Raw genomic sequence first — 22,187 nt, forward strand, 5'->3', positions numbered from 1 at the left:
GAGACTCAGAAGTTCTCACGACCCCTTCTTCAGACAGTACTACACAGAGTTCAGAAGCAGGCCAGCTCCGATATCGGCTGAGACAGAACTTTGGTAACTATGCCTGAGTTGGAGAGTGGCAATTTAAGAGAATCCCAAAGAAACCCTACAGCAGCAACAGCAAACAGATTTCAGCTCACGTGCCACTTCCCTTTGATTACTAGAGGCTGCCTGGAGGGCTGGAAGCCAAACCTTGGCTCAGCCACAGAAAGTGCCGTGATCCATCAGCGATGTCTGCCATGGGCACAATATGAAGGATTTGACCCCCACATGTCACATGCTTATCACCAGAGTAGAGCAGCAGGCTTTTCTAGTTTACGTTTGTGTTAGTTGTAACTCTGGAAGTGGGGCCACTCGAATCTAGTCAGCTAGCCCTAAGGTAGACTCCACCTGCTTGCAGAACACGGTAAACAGTCTCTTACCCAGAGGAGTGTAGTCGCTTGAGTCTTCTCTTACAATTCATCCCCACTCTGTTTTCCTATCACCCCAAGTTAAGTTAGATGCTGGGAGCCAGGAATCTCCTCTGTTTGAACAAGGGCCAGGCCTCCTGGCAAAAGGTCCCTTCTCCGCATCAGCTTCTCCATCTGCAAACTAAGAAGACAAAAATGGTGCCTCATCCACGGCAGTGATAGGGGGACTAACTAGCTAATGTGAGGCAAGCCTTTGAAGATGAAAGGGTTGCGTGTGCACGTTAATTACAACTTCTATCAGCCCTGGAGCCTCCGCATTCTCAGCTGCCTCCCAAATGCAAACACTAGCAGCATTCCACAGACCAGCCCCCTGGGTCCTCTTGTTGCATCCAAGTCAAGAAGGCTGGATTCTGAACTCGGCTGGCCAGCCAACTCTGGGCCACTCAGGTTTCCCATTACTCATTCCCAAGGGCAAAAGCAAGCTCACTGCACTACCTGGGCAGGTAAGATAAGAGAGAACCTAGGTATAAACAAAAGGCTCCGTCAAGAGTCTACTAGAAATAGCTCCTGGGTGAGATTAGGACACTCTGCTCTAATTCCCACCCTGTCAAAGCCTAATTGTGTGACCTTGGACTACTGGGCTTTGTCTGTCTAATGCTTCAGTACACTATGTGAACCACCTGGGAGTAATAGTCCCTCTGTCTCCCAGAGACCTCTCCACCTTTGCCTGCTGGTGTGAAAGTGTTTTGTGCAGGTGGGCAGAAGCACGTGATGTAGGACTACAAGATCCTATTATTACCAAGGTGATTTCACCTCTATCTCTGTCTCCTGTTGCTGGTTGACCCCAATCATGAAACTGTATTCTTCGGCACTCTCACCCATCTCCTCAAGGCTGCATCCCATCCGGGACAGTGCCTATCTGGGACCTGATAGGTGCCCAGGCGTCTTGGTTGTGCTGTTTCCTGAGGCTGCAGCTGCAGTTAGGGTGGCAGGGGACTGGGGTGCCCTGCCAAGTTGAGTTGCAATGCCTTTGCTGGGATAACTCAATGAAAGTGCCGGAGGCAGGGGTAGGAGAATTTTCAGATGCTTTGCTAGAGCTTAGAAGGTACAGCCTGAGCGGGGGCCCTTACAGCACAACCAAAGCACGGATTCAAAGAGGGAGAAGAGGAGAAAGAGAGAAAGGACCCTAGGTGAGAAGTTATCAAGGACTGGTAACAAAAAGCCAAAGGTGATGGCATGTCAGAATTGCAAAGGGTGCTAGAAATTGCGTAGCCCACTTGTTTTATTGGACAGACAAGGGAAGGACGTTTCAAAGACTGCAAGTGACTTGCCCAAGGCTGCAACTAGTTCAAGTCAAAAGCCTGGTCATCGGACTGTCAGTCCAGCACTCTTTCCATTTTACCTTTGAGATGATAGAAGAAAGGACCCTGGACAAGAGGACACTGGGCCAACCGCCAACCAGGGCAAGGAGACTTGAGTGACAAAAAGAGGAAGATTAAAGGGTACTGTTTTTTGTGGCACAACGGGAAATAGCATAGGTGTTTACACTCCACTGGAGCCTACATTGTGCTTGGATCTGGCTTCCTTTGCAGGATCTCGTATGTGCATATTTGGTGCTCATCTTGATCTTTCTTGACTTAACGAACATTTGGAAACCAGGGGGCCCAGCACAACCTGGCATGGCTTTTGCGCAGCCTCTCTGAACAATTCTGTGAGTTGAGCCAATAATCAGTGGTTTTCAAATGATTCATTTGTTTACTCAACACATGTTTACTGAATACCAATATATGCCCAGTGCTCTGCCTGGCACTGGGGACACAATTTTAAACAAGAAAAGCACATTTTCTGCTTTCATGGAACTTTTAGTCTATCTGGGAAGACAGACAGTAAACAACTAATTATTCCCTTATTTAATTACACTGTGGTAAGTGCTCTGAAGGCCAAGCACAGGGTATTTGAGCTCCTAAGACAGGGAGTCCTCATCTGATCTAGAGCACCAGGGAAGCCTCTCAAGACCCGTAGATGAAAAGCAATAAGTATGTTTGCAGGATCCCCATAGCTCCTCAGAGACACTACTTATTGGACTTCTAAACCCCGCCGGTTGGAAGTTTCTCGGTCTTGTTTTGAGCACTTTGCTAGCTAGAGCTTGGGCCCAGGGTTTGCTGAGTGTATGTGCATAGTGGGTGGTTTGCAGGATGACTTCCAGTGGTCATGGAGGTACATCTCCCGAGTCCAGGCAGGAGGAGCAGGCAAGAACCCTGGGATAAGGATGTCCAACCATTTGGCCCAAAGGACCTCACTCCTTTATTTCCTTTGTTGCTGGTAATTTCTTGGAGATGGTCAAAGTGAACTCTATCAGGAGAGTGAGACAGATGTGGTGAGAAAACATCACTTAAGATGCTTTCAAATGAAAGCACAGGTCATAATAAAAGTGTGCTTCAACTGGTAGTATAGGCACCAGCTAATCCAAAACAGTCAGCTGTTACAACAAAAGTTGTTAACTTGTAAATGAAAACAGATTCAAAGTTATCCCTCAGTGCTGATGATAAGATCCTACTCGGCTGTACTTTCTTGGGTAGGAGAGTTAGGAATGGAATTATAGCTGTCATGCTTGAACATAAACTACAACCCATCTATGCCTCAAACTGTGATGTGTCACCTGTGTAATTATCTGTCTTGTGTTTCTTGGTATACCCATATCAGTGCATGCTGGCTGAATATCTCTGTGTGCACAGAGCAATCAACCCTCACAAAATGTTATCTCCCACAAGAAGTATGGAGATGGGACCATTCCAGGAGCTCAATGACATTATCAAGGGCCCAGGTTTCTTCCAACTTTCCACTCTGCCACTCACAGTGTCTTCCTACATGGTTCCAATCTGACTCTAGGCCTCCTGTGAAAAAAAAAATCAATATCCAGAACAGAAGAAAGAATCCTTATTCATAAACATCTTTTCTAAAAAATGGAGGAACAGCTTTTCCAGAAGTCCTTAATTGACTTTCCTTTACTTCTCATTGGAAGAATGGGGTCACATTCCATGGAATGCCCCCACTGAACCAGTCATTGGCAAAGAGAACTCTGACCATGGTGCTCGACTTAAACCAGTCATGATCCACCCACTGGGGCTGGGAATTGAGGTCTTACCTTTCTTGAAGCATAAGTTTTGGATTTTGAACAAAATCAAGGTTCAATTAGAAGAAGTTTGTTCCATTGGTACTAATGTCTGTTACAATGAGTAAGGTGCCAAAAGGTGTCCACCCACCTGGTAGATTTGTGGTTTGAGACTCTATTTAGGCTAAAGAAAAAAAGCAAAGCTAAGTTCTTGCATTCCTAAGCCACACCCTCAACCTTTTCCTGAGAAGACACACCTTATGGATAGAGTTCACATGGGGGACACACTAGTTTGAGGCTTAGGTGATCTGTGGCTTATACTCAATCATAATTGTAATTTTATCCTTTTCTCTCCCCAACTAAGCATATCAGAGAATAACCTTAAATTTGTTATAATTTTCAAGAAATAGTCGATCTTTTGCACACTGGAGTACTTCATTACTAGAAACTCATTACTTGCAACCCATCTCAGCACTGCCAAGAGCTGCACGATGCGTGAGGACCACTACTCTGTAGTGATCCATTTAAAAAGAATTATGACCTTGGACGAGCATCTCTTCCTGTAAATTACGAGATGATGACCCCCAAGGGAGATAGCTGGCTTCTGTTTTCTATAACTGCACTTCTAGAGTGTTTTAATATGTGCTTAATGTTTTAATGAGAAGTGTCTCAGCTCCATTGTCTAACCCAGACCTCCCATTAAGGTCGTAGTTAGCATTGTTATTCTCTGTATAGGAGAGAAGTTTAATGACTTTCCCAAGGTCGTATAGTTAATGAGTGCAGATTCAGGATTTGAGGCCTGGTTTTCCACTCCCAGAGCTGATGTCCGTGTCACCATACTATGTTGGCTCCCAATGGACCTGATTTACTTTCAAGGAGTCTGGAATTGACTATTGAACTTTATATTAACAATTACTCTTTCATAAGCAGGAAAACTCCTTCCTAATAGTTTCTTTGAGTTCAAAGCTCAAGGGTCCAACATCTTAACATTTTAGTAAGACCGAAAATGAACAGGAAGGTTTTCTGGGCCAGTGCCCTGCCTCCACGCAATTTAACTCATGAACCTAACACCATGGGGGACAAACTTGAGGATTTCTTTTTTATTTGTTTTCCATTCCTTTTTGTGACCTAAATATCATTAAAGGATTTATGATGACTGCACCCAGGGAAGAGAAGCCCAAAGGATGTTTAAAGTGCATTTCAAAGATGTGATTGTTTCTTACACAGGAAGGGGGCCAGTTCTTTTCGGTATCTGATGATGAAAGAGCCAGAGGAAATGGATTCTGTTAAACCAAAATGATTTATGGTTTATTCTGAGGGTGAGTTTCCTGACCATGAGTCTTGCTGAGCATTAGATTGGCCTGCTACCTCCCAATCCATCCTGAGTTCTCAGCTGAAATGGCGTGGCCTCAGGAAGGCTTCCCTTGGGAATAGCAAAGACCTTGGAGAGGAAAGCTTCCCTTTAGAGTAAGTGCTCAGCATCTCATATATCTGTTACATTTATCATGCTATGTTGTTGACTCGTTGAATGTCTGTCTTCTCCCTTGCGCCATAACCTCCATTGGACAGTGACCTTGCCTGCCTTGTTCAGTGGCCTGGTCCCCGTGCCTAGCAGTGTGCCCAGCACATGAGAGCACTGAATGACACCTTGTTGAATGAATGAAGCTTGGATTGGGATTCTCTTTTCTGAAGGCCTGTATCCGTTTCAATGTTGGGATGGTTTGGTGGAATTGTGGCTTACCATGGTGGGTTCAGGCTGTGAGTTCCAAATTCAAGTTTTAAAAAAAACTTTACCTGTCTATCTATCTATCTATCTATCGATCAATCTATCATCTGTCTATCTTGAAATTTGGAATTGGAATAAGACACAAATGCGGGGCCGGCTCCATGGCCGAGTGGTCAAGTTCGCGCGCTCCACTGCTGCGGCCCAGGGTTCGGATCCTGGGTGCGGACATGGCACCACTCATCTGGCCACGTTGAGGCGGCGTCCCACATCCCACAACTAGAAGGACGTGCAACTAAGATATACAACTGTGTACAGGGGGGGTTTGGGGAGATAAAGCAGAAAAAAAAAAAAGATTGGCAACAGTTGTTAGCCCAGGTGCCAATCTTTGAAAAAAAAAAAAAAAGAGAGACAAGTGCTTAAAAAGCAAAAGAGGGTCAGCAAGCAGGCCACACCTTCTCTCATCCTCTCCTTCCTCTTTAGGGCTGGGTACCACCCCGATTCCCACTCCCCTTCCTTGACTGGCATCATCTAAGAAACAATCCCTTCCGTGGTTTCCTGCAAGGGCACCAAAGAGAAGCTGAATATGTGCGCTGTCTGAGCACTCAGGCTGGATGCGAAAGATAAGGGGGAAACATTTCTGTTTCAGGATGGGAAAGGTGGGGCAAGCTTTGGGGAAGTGAGCCTTGGATAGTCTAGATGCTTCTTGCTCGGGCAGAGGGAGGGGCTCCCTGGGGCTTCCTTTTGGGACGTGTGTGGGGCAGCTTTCTCCTTTTGCAAACAAGCATCATCAGATAATCTCCAGGCTTCCTTAAGGACTGTTTCTCAGGATATCGGAAAAGTGCCCTACTATCTGTTCGAGCTTCCTATTGTTTATGTTGTTTGGAAGACTAAAGTCAACAGTCACTTGTGTATTCTGCATTGTTTGCATTGTTAAAAACTTGGGAAAGCTCATTTGATTTCTTCTCTAAATGAGCTTCCTAGACCCGCTGGACACTTTCACAAACAGAACTCACTTCCAATAGGCCAGGTGGGAAGAGTGTCTCTCAAGGCCAGGTTTCCTGTCTCCTTCTAAGGGCTAGATTTGAGAATGTTGACTCAAGCCCATGTAGTGCAGCCTCCGGCCAAGCGTGGGCAGTTGGAGACGCACAAGGCGGTCTGAGTATGGTGTCCGGGCACTCAGAAAGCAGCGTGGGTCCTGGAGTTAGACCTGGCTTTGAGCCCTGCCACGCATCAATTATGTGACCCGAAGCAATTTGCTTAACATCTCTGAACCTGAATTTTCTCATCTTTAAAATAGAGTAATAACGCCTACCTGTAGGGTTGCATAAGGACTTGTGTGATCATGTGCATGAAGCCCTTGACAGAATGACTGGCGTGGAGTAAGCATTCATTAGGTATCAATTGTGATCACTGTTGTTATTAACTCTGGGACCTCTCCCCCTACATTCAGCCCTAACTTTGTTCCCGCTGCACTTGAGAAATGTTTCCAGCTGCCTCTGGAAGATTTTCATTCCCTTTCTGGGCAAAACATTAGCCACTGAAATCCCCCTGAAGGTGGTTAGCAGGGCACGCCGGAGTGTTGACACTCACGTGTGCTTACTGGAACAACTCTTGCTGAGCAGATAAAGCAGCATGGGATGTTCCTGGAACCCCGGCTTCTGCAGTAACTGGTGAAGGCAGATGGGGAGACGCACCCCAGGTCCTGTCTTTACTTGCACATGACAGTCAATCTCCCAGGCCGCTTGTCTCAGCAGGATCAGCCTCTTCCTGCCTTCCGTCCTGGCAGTTGGTGGTGGGGCAGGAGGGGGAGGTGGTATTTTCCTGCCTCTCACTAGCACAGTGCTGTTCCCTGGCCTCAGAGCAGAGAGGGCCCTGAGGGGCAGTTTAATGCATAGCTTCCTTCTCACTCTGGAAATTTTGGAGTTTCCCAGAGCCCGCTTCCTCCGCAGAAGCCCTAGGTTGGAATTTCCTGGTTGTGGATAGGGGACCAGCCTCTGAGCGCATCAAGTGCCCACCCGTCCATCCCTGGGGTGTTGAATGCTCTCATCTCCAAAGATACCTTTAATTGCCTTTAACTGCTTAGTTCAGCTCTCCTCTAAAGAGAGGAAGATCTGCCCACCGCCAGCCACACCTCAGAAGTGAGTAAGGCTCCTGCACCTTGTTTGCATTTGTGTCAGGTTCTCATTGTGCTTTTAATTTCATGAGAGTGGCTGCGGACTGTTGTTTGGGCTGAAATGGAAATTATCAAAGCACAAATAATTTTTCAGGGTGTAAATACATCATAAATAAGAACCCAGGGGTCCCCTTGGTATCGGGGAGGGCTGTGGCCGGGTTTTACTTTCCTGTGGGAGGGGAAAGATTGACATTTGCTAAACACCTGTTATAATCCACCCTCAATGTGGGTGCTTTTTGTGTATTTATTATCAAACTCCCATAAACTTCTCTTTGAGGTGCTCAGCAAATATCCACTGAACAAACGAATGACTGAACTTCATCAGAGCCATTTTACAGGCTGAGAAACTGAGGCCCGTAAAGATGAAGTAACTTGCCTGAGTTGGCTCAGCTCTCAAGTGGTGGGGCTGGAATTCAGTCCAGAGTTTTCCTCTCCCTTTTAACGTTACACCGCAAGTTCCCGTTCCACTTTATGTAGTTAATCTGTTCTTCCACCCCCAGAACCCGGGGCCTTGAAAATTCAAGGCATCTCCTCTTCCTCAGAATCTGGATTTTTCTGCCTCCTTGAAATTTAAGTGCCTTGAAACAATTTAGAACTAGTGGGAGTTATCTTCAGGCAAGGAGGTGCTGGGAACTTGCCTCTCCCGCTTTCGCAGGGGCTGTGGGACCTCCAAGACCACCAAAGGTCAGGGAGTCAGTGCAGGTGGGGGCTGCTTCGCAGGGCCTCACTAGAGGATTGTCTCACCACTGAAGAATGGATTGAATTGGCCCACGATGCCGAAATTCACTGCAGGGAGGGGAGGGGCTGTTTATAGTAATTTTGGAGGAGTCTCTAAGGAAATCAGCAATTCTGCCATATTTCTCTTAATTGAAACGATTCTTTCCCTCCAGCTTCCGTGGGCAGGTTCTAGTCTCTGCGTCTGGAAGGCGTTTACGTGGTGCGATCTGAGAGCAGGATGCTGGGAACACTCTCTTGCTTTGTCTGTTGCTTCTTTTCCCTGGCCAGTCCACCCTGCTTGCCACCACCGCCTTGATTCCAGTGGGAAACGCCACAACCCTGCAGGCAAGGAGCCGCTTGGGTTCCTGGAGTGTTTAGAGAGCAACTTACAAAGAAACATAGCCCTCTCCTTCTAGAAGCAGAAGGCTGGGTAGGCTGGGGAACTAGAGATTATCAAACCCAAGTTCTTCCTGGTCCAATCAAGAAACTGGAGGCTTCTCCAAGTACTGCCAACTTATCAGTGAGAAGTCTGGCACTAGACTCCAGGTCACTGGACTTGGCCTAGTGCTTTTCTCACTAAACCAAAGAAACATCTGTTGGGCACCATCCTATATATCAGACCCCAAGGCTATAAAGATAAATAAGGCATGGTCCCAGTGGAACCCACTTTGATTATATGGGTTAGTATCACTTGAGGCAGCTTCTTCCTAGAATGATGTATTATAGATTATCTATTTGTCTATCTGTCTATCCATCCATCCATCCATCCATCCATCCGTCTATTTAGAGAGAACACTATTATGTTTCTGATAATTAGGCTCCTGGCTCCTAACTGGAGGTCTTGAGTGGCTGTTGCCAATGATACAGTGAGTGGCTCACCAGCTAATCAAGATTTAAGTCAGAGTAAGAGGCACTTTATATTTAAGCTGCCGTCAATACACTTTAATCTTTGAGATGATTGGCTAATATGGATCAAGTACCAGCCACTTCGCTGAGCATCAGGTACTTTGCTGACTGTCCCAGGTGCATTTCCTCACTGACTCCTGAAGTGCACCCTGTGAGGAAGGCATTACCTTCACTTACTAACGAAGAAACCGAGGCTGAAAGGTTAAGAAAATGTTGGCATGCCGAGCATTCCACCAGGGTGCAAGCTGGGACTCGGACCCCAGTCCCTCTGATATGAAAGGCTGTCAGTGCAGCCACCACGCCAATCTTACAATACTTGGGGGCGGGGCGGGGGGGGGGGGCGTAAATCGCTCCAGTCACCTGTTACCGATAACCATAAAATAAGGGATGCTGAGGATGAGGGCTGCCAGGAGACTCTTAGAAGCCTCCAGAGGGCTTGTGAGCGGACACAGCACACTTGCCCTCTGATGGGCTGCTCTGTTATTGTTTGATTTACCTTCTTGAAGTTCAGGCCAAGACCCAGAAGGGGCAGACGCACCCCGAGTCCACCAACTGTACCCACCTTATGACCTAAATGGAACTCTTCTCCTGGAAATCACGTCATTCAGATGCCATAGGCTCTGCTTTCCAAGTCTGTCTTCTTACCCTACTAAGTCCAAATTCTAGAGACATCTCCTTATGTACCCTAGAAAGCAAAGATGAGTTCCGAATCTGACTTAATCTGTGTGTATGTGTATGTGTGTGGGGAGGGTTTGTGGCTGAGGTGGAGGCGGATTATTTTCTTTTGCTAGGTATCTGGTCTCAGCAAAATCCCCATAATAAATAAGTAAAATATGCCCATAAGTTCATGGAAGAGCGAGCATCAGACCACACAGACTGCCTGACAAGGCAACCCCCTGCCTTTCTCTATTGTAGCATCCTCTTATTTTCTGTGTATACTGTCGCTACCTGAAATTGCCTTATTTATCTGGTGGTCATTTACCTGTACACTGTCTGTCTCCCCACACCAGAACACAAGCTCTTTGAAGGCAGGACGTTGTATGTCTCCCCAGCACCCAGCATCATATCTGGCACCTTACATCTGTATCTTCTAGAAGGTGCTTTAAATTGATGCCTTGTGCCATGTCCTAAGGGGACTAAAGGCAATTTTGGAGGCACAGATTTCACGGGAAGAGGCGCAGCTATCTTCACGCTGATGTTTCTAGAGCACCGTGGAACGTCCGTGGTGGAAGGATCTCAGGCCTTCACCGGGTGTGGTCTCTTGCCATGTTTGATGCCGTTTATTTGAAGGCAAGTCAAGACCTTATTTTCTTTGACAACTCCTCAGAAGGGTCATTTGTAACTTCCTCCATTTTTAGCCTCCTGGGTCTTTGCATGGCCATGTCACTTAAAAACAGGAAGTTATGTTTGGCCCTCTCCAGCTGAATATGAAATGGTAAAGGTTTTGGTCCAAACCCTGTGGATTGAGTCGGATTTAAAAGCTTGTCAGAAATGAGTTCTCTGGAGCCTGGCATTTTAGACCGGCGTCTGTTGTTACGGATGAGATTTCAGAGCATGAGAGCTTGGCAAGAAGTGTGACTTACAAGGTATAGCTCACAGGGCAATTGGAACCATACTGATCCTGGAAATCTTTTCGCTCAAATTTTTCTAAATTTCCCCACATTCCAGGCTCTCCCTCTGTAGGGCTTCTGCTTCGAAACATTTGTTTTGCTCTTAAAAGCATCTGAAGAATGAGTAGTGATAGAGTTGTTGAACTGGGAAGGAAACCCAGCCTCTCTCACACACACACACACACACACACACCCCCCTCTTCGCTCCAGCGCCTGATAGACAGAGGGAGAGAGAATGCTGAGTTATTAAAATGTGATCCGAGGATTTTTGAGCCCTTCGAATTTGGAATCAGTGGAAATCTAGAATTCTCCTTAGTCACTCGCGATACTTGCTTTTGCACATAAATACGTTTGCAGCTGCATCACTTCGCTGCTGATGTCGTTGAAGAGGACAGCGGTAACCTCAGGGCGTGATTCTGGTTCTGTCTCAGTCCACCTGTAGGTCACGATTGGTTGTATGTGCATTGTCAGCACAGGGCTCCTGGCAACCAAGTACCAGGGCTTATGAAGGACTTTCTTTTCTTATAAACTGCAGCAAACTCGTGGCTATTTCTAGAAGAATTTGCATGCTCACTCACCTGCATTCAGATGAGATGTTTTGAGTGATGGAGATAGAGGCCGCTGGGGACTCTAAGGCACCTGGGGCCCATCCGAGTGTGACTGGCATTGTCCCTTCTCTGAATTGAAGTGGTGCTATGGGGAAAAGAAGCTAAAAACCATCAGTCTAAGGGCTGTCTGAACCAGATACTGTTTATCATGGGAAGAGCAGGTGTTTGTCATGGAAAGAGAAGCGGAAGTGACCTGTCCACCATCCCGGCGAGACAGATATGCACTCCATTCCTCAAGCTTTCCCTCTAGGGCACAGGCCTCTTCAGTCCCAGTGCAGGCCTGTTTTTCTGTGACATTTTCCCCATCTCATTTGGTCTGTTAGTTCCCCCCCCAGAAGATAAATGGGGAACCAGCTCCTCTCCACCAGCCTGTCTGCATGGCGCTGGCAAATATGAACCCAGAGCTGCTCAAACTCTCTGGCGGGAGGCTGTGCCCTGCAGCCCGCCTGGAAGCTGCTGGAGCGAAGCAGTGAGTGAGGCATTCCCATGTGCTGACTAAGAGAAGGGCCCAGGCGGCCTGACTCCTCGTGGTGCAACTACGCGCAGGTTCCTCAAGCTCTCTACACAAATAAGTTTTCTTATTTGTAAAAAGGTTTGGTGCTGATGATAGCACTTATCTGATGTGGTTGTTGTGGGGCTTAAATGAGATAATCAGTGCGAAGCGCTGAGCACAGAGCCCTGCACACAGTAGGTGCTGTGTTAGTGTGGATGTGACTGGCAGCCCATCCAGGGGCTCAGTGGTAGGGTCTGCAGGAGCTTGAGTGTCCCAAGGACACCGGCACTTGCACTTCAAGTCCCCGTGTGAGGACCCACATGCCGTGAGCAGAGAGGCCTGGCTTTGGTAAACTGAGTCTCGACTAACTCATGTTGGAGACGAGGTGTCGTCCCAGGGTTTGACGCCTGGCTCTGCTGCTGTCCCAGTGGGATATTGGGTCGTTGTGGTCTGAACTTCACTGATTTCATCTGCAAAATGGAGGTGATAAATTTGACCTCTCAAAGCTGCTCTGGGGGTTAGAGATGGTCTGACATCTGTCACGGCACCTGGACTCGTGTCTGGCACTCCATAAATTCCAGAACCTTTTCTTTATCACTGGAGAAGATGCTAAAAGAGACAGGCAAGAGGAAAGAAAATCAAAGTCGGAGAGGCCCTGGACTGTGGTGACGTTGGGCTCTGTGGGAATTGGTGGCGGCCTCCTGCTCCCCTCCGTCTGGGTGGCTCCGGGACGACGGCCTCAGCTCAGCTTCTGATTCTCTAACTCCCATCAAGCCCACTGGCGCCCAGTTCCCGACCCTGGAGAACAGGGTTGGAAATTCAGACTCGCCATCTGCTCTCCACAGAGTGAACTAGGGGCGGTCTTTGTGGAGAGCTTTACATTGCAAGCTATTTTTATTCTTGAGTCCGAGGGAGAAAGTACATAAACAATACTGCTGAGCCCGTGTCATTGTAAAGCACTTTTATACAACGCATTTCATGTGAGCTGCAGGGCCCTGTGCTCACTCCTCCGCGCTCTGAGCCCCTGTTTCCACAGCCGTCACGTGGCGTGACTAACCCTCCTAGGGCTCCAAATGCTCTGGAGCCTGTGGCACATGGCAGGCCTTGCTAAGGGGTGGTTACCATGGCTGTGATTGGCCTCTGCTGCGGTGGTTCCAGAATGTTCCCTGGGGCCTTCTAGAGCATTGTGGAGGGCGTCGGGACCATTGGGGGAGGGTGGCTGGGCTAGAGAGACCAGATGGTGGATCTAGAGTCTGGGGTCTGCCCCTCCACCCTCACCGCAGCTCCCACTGGGCAGCTCTCCTTGCACCCACCCTAGGTTCTGCCTCAGACTTCGTGGGGGCGGCGTAGGCAAGTCTGAGCGCCGTCCCTCCTGCTGGGAGCTGCCACTTCCACCTTGCTTGTTGATCCGCTGGGGACAGGGATGGGGAAACTGAGACAGACCTGAAAACCGGAGCTGGTGTCTGGGTTTTGTTCAGACTCTAAGACTGAGTCTCGAATCTCTTGTTCCTCGGTTTCTTCATCTGTAAAATGGGTCCTTGGCACCTACCCAACGGGCCTCCCAGAGCTGCTTTGGGAGGTGTGAGGGCTTCCCCGTTGGAAGGGGGAGGGCCCCTCCCTGGCAGGCTTCCTGAAGCCAGCTTAGACTCCGACCCGTCCGTTCTGCGGGGATCAGAGCCCAAACGTGTCTTCTTAATTCATGTGGGATTTTTGAGAAGCTTTCCTAGATTTTAATCCTGTCCCAGGGGTGCGTATCACTCCTCTTCCTTTCATGCCACAGGCTCCAAGCTTTCCTAACTGCTCGTTTCCTCCTGGGAGGTGGGAAGGCTAGGTGTGAACAGGGAGCTGGAGTGGGTTCTTCAGGGTCACACAGCTTTTCCGTAACAGGACTGAGGCTAGAACCAGTTCATCCTTTTCCCAGATGTGGACCCCGGACTCTCAGTGTGTCGGGGACCCACGACACGCCCCAAAATGCAGCCGTTGCCTGTGAGTGGCCGTGTCAGCCTCTTCCACTCTCAGGGAGCACTTACCTCAAATTGAAGTCAGCCTGTTCCTCAACGTGCCGGCAACACCCCTGAGCAAAAGCTGGACGTGAATTGGCTGCAGTAGCCGGCGCTGTAACGACCCGGAGGAAAGAGCCAGTTACAAAGCACTGTGGGAGCCTCCTTTTTTCCTACTTGCAACAGGAAAAACTCCATGTGGGCCCCTCAGATGCTCTTTCCTGTCACTTACCACATCCTGGGGTCGTGCTAGTCAGGCTGATAAACTGACAGGATCTGGAAAAGAAGAAGACAAAGGTTCCAAGGCCAGAGCTGAACGTCTCCTGACCACCGTGGCAACACGCAGAGGTCCACGCTGTGGTTTCTCTCCCTCGGCTCTCTTCCTGGAGACTCGCCCACTCAGGACCACTTGGCCTTTCAGAATTGTCCACTGAGGTGACAGTTCTGGGACGCACAGTGTCCTTTGCCAGAAAGACTCTGTTGGACCCAGGATCCCGAGCGGGGGCCTAAACTGCTCTCCCCTTCCCGCGCCCTCCCCCAGTTCTGTCACCCTACTAGGAGGCAGGGCTGGGGTCTCTTTTTAGACTCTGTGAAAACAACCCAAGAGCTTCATTGGGCTGGTCATTTGGAGTTCTTGACTGAAAGGCCAGAGTGGTGGCCCTTTGCATTCTCCTCTGACAGAGTGGATGTGACGGGCCCCTATGGTTCAGAGTTGGCTGCCATGACAGGCTCTGTGCTCCATGGACAAAAGGCTGAGGGCTCACGGGGTGTAGCCAGGCGCCAAGAAGTTGGGGTGCATTTCCTTTCTAAGTGCCAAGAGATGAATAGCTCAGTTGAAAGCAACGCAGGACACATTCTGGAGGAAATTCTCTGGATATGATGGTGCATGCCTGTTCTCTCTGCTCATTAAACCCTCACCCGCCTCCAGGGCAATTCCGGGAGAGACTGAGTCACTCAAGACTCATGGTCTGCACTGGGCAGCCAAAGGCGATCGGGTCACCGAGTGTGATTCTGGCCTCATTCAGAAGTGCATGCTGAACAATAGTCCCTTTCATCGGGCACCCATCACATGGGCATCAGGGGATGGGGGCAAGTGACGTGGGGGCAGCAGGAAGTCTGCAAGCCTTCTGGACTGGCAGGCCTGGGTGGCAGCAGGGGCTATAATAGCTAGGAAGACTCCCAGATGGAAACTTCTGGGCTTTGACCACATCAAGCAGTCAAAGCGATGGAGAAGAGATCGGCTTCCTCGTGTCCTGTTAAGACAGCGGATTATGGCTTTATTGGGAACGGCCTGCTCAGGCTTCTTATAAAAGTAGTTTAGTCATAAGAGCACTGGACTAGGAGTCAGGAGTCTAGCAATTACGGACCCCTGAGGTTCTGCTTTTCTCACAGCTGGCTTGAGGGAGCATGCTCAGTCATTCTGTATTTTGTTTTCTCTCGTGTCACAGGGGAATTTGGTTAGCAGCTCTCTGTTGTCCCTCCTGACTTTAAACACAGAGGATCCAATTAGCAATAATACTTCGAAAAAACTGGCCTTTTCTCTGCCGGCTTCTGATCAGAATCAGCTCAATTAGGTTTGTGAGTTGCATAATCTTTTTCAGACATGAGCTCAGCAAATCAAAAGAAACAGAATCCTGGCTGTTCATGATAAACACTATAAAAATGAAAAAATGTGGGGAGCTCACCAATACTTTTGGCTGCCACTGCCCAAGAGGCTTGCGTGTGGCCGGCTCCCAGCAGCTCAATAGAGTCGGATGCAGTCAGACCAGAGTCCCATGCTCCAGCCAGATCAGCCGGCATCTCAGCGTGGTCTGTTGAGATTTCCAGGTTGGGCGGCCAACATCTCGAAATGTCCCAAGGACAGCCTGTGGTCTGGCACCCCAGCCCTGAGCCAACCCTGAGTCTCAGGGTCTTCCCTTCCTTTGCCCTGCTGCACTGCCCACGGGCTATGAAGGGCAGAGGAGGCCTGAGGCTGCAGCTCAGGCTGGACTCTCGATTCCCAGGAAATCGTGGAAGGAGCAGAGGTGGAACCAGAGAGAGGTAGCCACCCTCTGCTGGGAAAAGCCAGCGAACATGGACACCTTGGAATCTTCCCTCAGGCACGGTGGTAATTCCGTTAGTGAGGGTTTTTCCACTCAAGTCTTACAAAGTTCTCGAGCAAAGGGCCCTGCCCTTCTAAAGCCTCATGGCCTGAAATCAGGGGACCTCTGATCTTCAAATAATATTCAGTTACCTCAAATTCCTCTCTCCAGAACTCTCTTCTAATGCTCACCTCTCTGAACTTTAGAAACCTCATGGAGAATAGTGGATTTCCTGTCGTTTTAACCTCTGTCCCATGCACAAGGTGCAATTTAGCACTGCAGTGTGTTCAGCTGGGCTGCCCGGCTGCAATCGTGTCCACCGGCCACCAGCTCAGGTTATTCCTGTCATCCCAATGGATCACTCATCTCCTGTGTAAAATGGGGATAATCAAAGTGCCTAGCACATAGGATTGTCGTGAGAATTAAATGAATCCTTAGGTGTAAGATGTTGAAAACCTCATATGACCCAGAGCAGGCACTCGGTGAGTGCCTGAAGTTACCATCAGGGCCGTGGAAACTGACCAGTCATTGCGTAGGAGGAACTGGCCTTATTCTCATCTTCAAGAAAAAGCAACTTCCCAGACACATAGCTTACTCGGACCAAATCAGTAGAAAAAAATCTAATTCTGCCTTATCCCTCTGAGGGGATGACAAATAGGGGTGAGGCACATCTGGGTGGCATGTTAGAAAATAAATTAATTCACTTTGGACCATCTGGAGAAGTCTGGTTTAGAGAACTGAGAGTCTCTGAGCAGAGTGTGGTTGTAGAGGGTCTTCTGGGGGTCTCCACATGGGATGCTTGATGTCTGTTGTCCTCTCTCAGGAGATCTGACCTCAGAAGTGGTGCTATGACAGGATGCAAAAGGCCATGCTGGTGGCTGAGAAGACGGCTTCGAATTTCAGACAGAAAGCCAGTTACAAAATTAAGTTGATCTCTGAAACATTTCCTTTCAGGGAAAACAGCGAAGTTTCTCAGAAGCAAATGCTTCGGGTCAAAGACATTTTAAAGTGTCCAATGGGGAATTCTCAACAAAGCCCAGCTGGTGATTCTTTGGATGTGACATGGGGAATGGACCTGAGAGATGCTTTCTTTGCACCCTATAAGTCTGCTTGTCCTGTGGGATGTGGAGGGGAAGAATGTTCACTCACTCGTTCATTCATTTGTTCAATGTGTGCCTACTCCGTGCATTACTGTGCTGGGTACTGGGGACACAGTGGTGACCGAGACACACAGACCCTGCTGTCATGAAGCCCACAGGGAAGTTCCAAAATTCCAGAATCCTGGAAATTTCTGATTACCTAAGAGACCTTGGAGATAATAATTTCTTGTAATTCTTTACCTGTTTGTGTCATAGACTTCTTTGAGAAACTAGTGAAACCCAGGGATACTGTCCCCACCAAAACACCCACACACATGCACATGCATGTGTACACACACACACACACACACACACAATCTTGCGTACAATTTCACAGGTTTATGGACCCCTTAAAACCAACTCATGGATTCCAGGTTGAAAACCTCTTGTCACCCAGCTCCATCACTAGCCAGCTGTGTGGCTCCTCATTCACCTCCCGGTAAAGGGTGGGAAGATGGAGATAACAGCAAGTTGGGTAAAAATTATACGGTGCTCTACTCCCAGCGGATGTTGTTGGGATTTCCTACCACTTGGGAAATGACCGTTCGTCTCAGGCTCTACAATCTAGGTGAAGTTTTGAAATGTGCTGGGGCGATTTTGCTAGAGAGACCTGTTTTCCTTGATCCGAGCCTTAGTGGAAAATATAGGCAAGATTAACAGTGTTATGGGTCAGCTGTGGTTTATCCAAGTAAGAATTTGCTCAGAACCCTGCATAACTGGCAGCATAGCACAGAGATGAGAGCCCTGACTCTGGGCAAGCTACTACACCTCTTTGTGCCTCAGTTTCCTTGTCTCTAAAATGGGTTTGGCAATAGTGCCTACTTCACAGCATTTTTGTGAAAATGAAATTTTCTGAAGCATACAAGCCAACTCATAAGTTTGCAATCCCCATTGGCTCTAAATAAGTGTCAGACACCATGTCAAGTGTTTGACATACCTCATCTCATTTAACAGTCCCACAAACCCTTGACAGGTTGGTGTTGTCATCCCACTGAGAAGGCTGAGCGTCAGAGAGGTTAAGGGACTAATTAACTGTGTAACCTGGAGGGAGCGGCAGTGTCAGGATTTGAACCCGGATTTGAGTTGGTCCAAACTAAGCTGCACTACCAACCTTCACGCGAGTTGAGTGCCAGACAATAGTTAGATAGTAAAGACACCCTCTTGGAGAGCTCCTTTTGCTGATCTTCACCGGCAGACCTCTTGCCATGTGGGTGACGAGATCCCTGGGTGCTGGGCCCCGTACGCCCTCTGTCCTCCTGGCAACTCTGTAGTAACTAGCCCCCTAACTGCTGGGGGGGGGGGGGGGCGGCGCATTTCTCCCTCCAGGCTCCTCCCTGCATCTAAAATTGGCCTCAAACAGTTAATGTTGCCCATTGGGTCTCTCAGAGGGAGGGACTCAGGACAGTTTATTACATGATACAGGAGATTTATTGGAGACCAGAGGGCTCAACAGAAAACATTCTTGATTTATTTCCAGTTGGAAAGGCTTGTTTGAGAGATGCAATTGGCGATTTAATATTAGCCTCTTGAGTTACAGCAGACCCTGAACCACAGAGGCCTCTGTTTCTCAGGAGAGATGTCCAGACGTCTGGGGAGTCCTGCCTCTCTCCAGGGTTGGCAGCGTGGCCAGTGCCATTGTCACAGATGCTGGTGCCCTACCCAGTGACCTGTAGTCCATGGCTACTCAAGCCCCAGCCTTATGCTAACTTTACCTGAACCTTGGGAATGCTCTCAGCTGTATGTTGGGGAGGTTGAGAGGTCATAAACTTACTTAAATCAGGACTAGGGGTAGTAGCCTAGTGGCTGAGCCTGTGGACTTGTGGTGCCCAGACTGGCTGGGTTTGATCCCAGCTCCACCATTACCGGCTCTGTGAACCTAGACAGGTTTCTTCCCCTCCCTGTGCCTCAGTTTCTGTATCTGGAAAGTGGGGATAATAATATTACCTACCTCCTAGGGTTGTTGTAAAGTGCTTAGAAGGGGGCCTGGCATACACAGAATAAGTGCACAATATGTATTAGCTACTCGTGTGGCCGTTAGTATTATTAATACCCTTTGGGGTAATAATTTTGGTTTGAAGTGTTAAGGAGCCCTGTTGGAAAGTCTCCATAAATTATCAGGACTTAAAGAATGTACAGCCCTGGAGTCTTGATTCCTCTTAAGGCAAGAGGGGCTCGGAGGAGAGGACGGTGCACACTTGTGCGATAGTTGACCTGAAAGGAGGTTTTTGGCACCGTCTTTGCAATTCTTAGATAGCCAGATGCCGTCAGGAGTTAGGAGTTAGGAGTGGGACCTTTTTTATGAGATTAAGATAAATGTAAACTGGAATTTTCAGGTGGCTCAGAACTTCATCCATTCCTCAGCCCTTTGCTGATCCCTCCTATCTGTCAGGCCCTCTGGAAGGCTCGCAGTCTAGGAAGGGTGAAGCTTGAAGCTATCTGCTTCCTCCTCTCTTGGCTGACCACAAGCACACGCAACCACGCACTCACTACTTGCACACATACATGAGGACACACTCACGCAACACACGCATGTATTGCCTACAAAGTTACATTGGCTGCTGCACACGGAACTCAAGGAATTTTATGCAAATTCTCAGTCTGAGTTGGTTCCTTTTGCGTTTGCATATTCTGCGTGCCAGGTGACAAGCTAGAATTAATTTTAGTAAGACAGAAACTGCCAGTCAGCTCCAAACCACCGTCCAGGCCTCAGACTTTATTTTAACCTGGAGTGACAGCAGCTACCTGGCCCAGTGCTGGCAGGCAGTTCGCCTCTCCTGGCACCCGCTCAGGTCCCTCCCATCAGCCTCCCCTCCAAGAAGCTGATTGGGAAGCCGTGTTTGTCTTTTGTACGCCAGACAGGGAGAGCTCCCAGAAGGGCTGTCACCCAGTGAAACAACTTCCCTTTGCTAAGATTGGCCAAGCGAGGCCAAAGCTGAACAAATGTCAGTAAAAACAAACAGCGTTTCAGAAGAGCCTTTTGAGTCTTTCTCCTCTCTGCTCCTCTTGCTTCATCAGCCAAGTGTTGTATTAGTGGCTTCAGAAGGACACCATTAGGCTCCAAAATGAACTGATCACACAAAAACACATTTTGTCTATTTCACCTAGTTCTGATGCAAAACAACCACATGAGAATGATGCAAAGAAAAGAAAAGGAAACCAATTGATATTGGCTTATATCTTTTCAAAGCTCCATTTCTTGTTTCTTCTTTTACTATTTTCAGTCAAGAAAGACCCTACAGGAGTTTAACAGTTCTCTTATCGTCTCATCTGGCGTTTGCGAGACCCTGTTTTCTTGTGGTTGGAACCTGCTTCCTGCTCACAAAGGAGAAAGCAGTGTTGCGTGTACAGCTCAGTGATACTGCCCCTATCTTTGTCTTTAGGTGAGAGGTGTTTAGGTTTATCTCTCTCCTTGAGAGCGAAGACTAGCTCTAATGACTTGAGAGGATCCTAGAGCACACAGCAAAGTGGTTTGGAGCACGGATGTTGGTGTTAAACAGACCTGAGATGGAATTCCACTCTGCCACTTAATAGCTGGGCAACTTTGGGAAGGCGTTCAGTCTTTCTGAGCTTCAGTTTTTTCACCTATAAATAATCCATGCATACATACATAGAACTCACCTCTCAGGGTTCTTGGGAGATGATGCAACACAACCCAAAGGTGCTGGTTCCCAGGGACCTGCAGGAAACGGCCTTCCCCCTCCGCTCCATTGCTGTCAACTCCGAAATGTGGAACAAAGCACCTGGGATTCAGGAAGGCAACCACAGGCTCTGGACAGAAATTCTCACTTCCTTGGGCAACTCACTTCTCTCAGCCTCAGTTTTCTCAGTGATAAATAAGCAGAATCTTCCTGGCTACGTCTGGACCTGCACGAGTGACAGACAGGGTCTGAGTGAAAGCCAATTCTGTCTGAATGCAGGCCTGGTTCATAACTAACAGAACGGCGCCTGGCCTGGCACGTGGGCTGCCACGTCGTGGGCCCAGAGTAAGTGTCAGTAAGCTTCCGTGGAGAAGGATGGGCTTTGAGGCTCCTGGAAGAGCTCAGGAGGAATCCTGCTTCACCAGGACAGTTTCAATGACTCAACCTTTCTGTGTTGGTTTCCTCCGGTGCAAACCGGAGATGATATAGTCCCAGAAGAATAATGAGCTTTCAGTTAAGGTCTGTGACGTCTTTTGAGATTGTCACACAGAATCAGTAGAACCAGATGATTTTTCAGCTCCTTCCTGAGATTTCAGATTAATGTCTGTGAAACTCACATGTTCTTGGATTAAATCATTCTTTAACCAGTTGATAGTATTTGGGCTTCATTTTGAATGCCATTAAATTTGGGGGAACAAATTTTGAGGGTCTTGGATCTATCTGTCAATATGTTGAAAGTGTGATTTTGAGGAGTCATGTATTCATTCAACAAATATTTGTTGAGCATCTACTCTCCGTCAGCCGCTGTTGTGAGGGCTAGAGAAATAGCTGCAAATGAGCAAAAGACTCTTGCTTTTCTGGAGCTTCCATCACAGAAAGGGCAAATGGTTAATAACTAAATGTACAAATAAATGAACAAGTTCCTGTGAAGACACAGAAGCAGCGTGAGATGAGGGAGATGCTTTCTGTTGGACTGAGAGTGTTCAGGAAAGGACTGTAAGATGAGGTGATGAGCAGTTGAAAGACGAAACTGTGGTGATCTGAGGATGGAACATTCTAGACAGAGGGGAGGGCAGACACAAACGTTTGAAGGCCGGCAGGAGCTCAGTTCCAAAGGAACGGAGGGAAAGCTTGCTGCCTGGTGCAGAGTGAGCTACGTAAAGGTTAGAGAAGGGGACAGGAGCCAGATCACGCAGGTCTCATCAGCCACGTTAAGGAAGCTATTCCGGGTGTAGCCAGAAGCCGCTGAAAGTCATGTGCGCGGGAGCAACACCAGGGGATTGTGGGGAAATGCTCGTAATGTAAGATTGAGTGGAAAAAAGGCTCCCAAATCTAAAACTGTATTTTCAGGACCATTTTAACTATGTAAGCGTGTGTACACACACACACACACACACATTCAGAACACAAACTGAAAGAAGATATGGCAAAACATTTAATTAAAAAGGTTTACAATAGCTTTCTTAGTGGTGAACTTACTTTCCCTTCGCTTCTTCCCTGAATTTTGTCAGTTTTCCACAAGTCTGTATTACTTG

General features: G+C 48.1%; 1 protein-coding gene across 16 annotated transcripts in view; it reads left to right on the plus strand.

The window, feature by feature from the left end:
• CD44 (CD44 molecule) overlaps positions 1–22,187 on the plus strand; it is an 87,336-nt gene that overhangs the window by 12,585 nt on the left and 52,564 nt on the right.

The sequence above is a fragment of the Equus caballus genome, chromosome 12, assembly GCF_041296265.1.
Source record: "Equus caballus isolate H_3958 breed thoroughbred chromosome 12, TB-T2T, whole genome shotgun sequence".
Classification (NCBI taxonomy): Eukaryota; Metazoa; Chordata; class Mammalia; order Perissodactyla; family Equidae; genus Equus; species Equus caballus.